This window comes from Tupaia chinensis, unplaced genomic scaffold, assembly GCF_000334495.1.
Source record: "Tupaia chinensis unplaced genomic scaffold, TupChi_1.0 Scaffold000119_2, whole genome shotgun sequence".
Classification (NCBI taxonomy): Eukaryota; Metazoa; Chordata; class Mammalia; order Scandentia; family Tupaiidae; genus Tupaia; species Tupaia belangeri.
Genome location: NW_006159586.1, coordinates 4743120 through 4744898, shown reverse-complemented (window position 1 = coordinate 4744898; position 1779 = coordinate 4743120). Strand labels below are relative to the sequence as shown.

The following is a 1779-nucleotide window of genomic DNA, read 5'->3' as shown; positions in this document are numbered from 1 at the left end:
GGTTGTCCCCTCTCTCTCTTCTTTTTTTTTTTTTTTTTTCAGAGAGAGATTTTTGCTATAGGGCGTGCACACTTGCAGAAGAGACAGCGAGACAGAAAGTGAGGAATTGTGCATGAGCAGTACCGGTAGCAGTGCAAAGATGGTGGGGCCAGAGCAAAGGGAAAAGATCCCTTTGCTTCCAGAAAATCTCCTGAAACAGAGAAAAGCTTATCAAGCCCTCAAAGTCACCCAAGGAAAGCAAGCACTTTGGGCAAGAAAAGGGCAGAGGAAAGAGAAAGGGCCCAGATTTAAGCGACTGGAATCATTCTTAAATGATTCCTGGCAACAGAAGCGTGACATGGTACGTCTCAGACGACTTGAAGTGAAACCTCATGCCTTGGAAATGCCCGATAAACGTTCATTGGCCTTTGTTGTGTGCATCAAAAAAACTGCTGGGATGAGTTCAGTGGTGCAGAAGACCATCGCAAGACTGTGTCTGAAGAAAATTTTCAGTGGTGGTTTTGTCAAAGTCACTCCTCAGAGCCTAAAATCACTGCAAATAGTGCATTAACTATTGATTCAGTTCGATTGATTCAGTTTTATCAATTCTCATAACATCCTAATGAGGAAGACTCTGGTACTGTACTTGATTGAATTGTGTGACCTGGGGATTTCCAAATCTGAAATCTGTCAGGGATCTCATCTTGAAAGGTGGGCAAGCCAAAGTGAAGAATCAGACCATTCCTCTGACTGACGACACAGTGATTGAGGAGCATCTAGGGAGGTTTGGTGCCATTTCTTTAGACGACCTCATTCATGAAATTGCCTTCCTAGGGAAGTATTTCCAAGTAGCACATGTTTTTTGTGCCCTTTTCACCTTCCGGTGGCCCATCATGTCACCCAGAACCAAGTGGTTTTCCTCAAGGAGATGGGCTCACCGGGCTATCGGGGTGAACGCATCAATAACTCATCCACCAGCTGAACTAGATCCAGAATATCTGAAAGCACAGTGTGTTGGAAGTGTGTGCTTTTGGCTTTTTGGAGAGAAGATTATTGTCTGGTCCAATTTCAGAAACTGGAAAGGAAGAGTCTTGAAAACACAGTAGTTTATGTTCATAACAGGCATCCCTCATCACAGCCCAGATGCAAAGAAAAATTCCAGCATTTTCCATGTTGGCCGCTGCCTTCTCTGAAATTCAACATATGGCACAAGGGAGGGAACCCTGCTTCATCACATCTATCCTGGGCTTTAATGTTGGTGAATCAATAACCCAAACTTGTACAAGGTGCCCCAAGACTCCCGCAGGAGTGGACCAAGCCTGGGGCAGACTTGAAACTGGGAGTTTCTAGGGCCTTGTTTTGAAAGAACTTAAAATACAGTTGAAAGAAGCACAAAAACAAATGCTTGGTTGGTTCTACCATGAGATTATGTCCAACTTTCTGACAGTTCTGAGAGCGCTCAGACATGACAGGCCCGAGTGTATATGGGGACTTTTTTGTCTAGCCTGTAACTGTCTTCATCTTTTTCTCTACCTCAGTATTTGAGAAATTCCCTTTGTCAGTAAGACACTTACATACCAAAATTTTGCTTGAATATTTCGTAGACCATTCTCGGGGACCTCTGTACCCTGTTTGAGGAAGTCCTGCTGTTACCAGGATTAGTCACCAAGCCCTGATCTTGCTAGTCTCCTGGTTCTGTGCCCGGTAGAATACACCTTACCAAGACAGCTTTTCCCTTCAATCCTACTTGCTGTTTTCTCTGAACACAGTGGCAAATGGTGTTGCCCTCTGCACCATCTG

At 44.4% G+C, this 1779-nt stretch overlaps 1 pseudogene; it reads left to right on the top strand.

Moving 5' to 3' along the window:
• The first annotated feature begins 112 nt into the window (after positions 1-112).
• LOC106734464 (60S ribosomal protein L7-like 1) lies at positions 113-966 on the top strand (annotated as a pseudogene).
• Positions 967-1779: the final 813 nt, after the last annotated feature.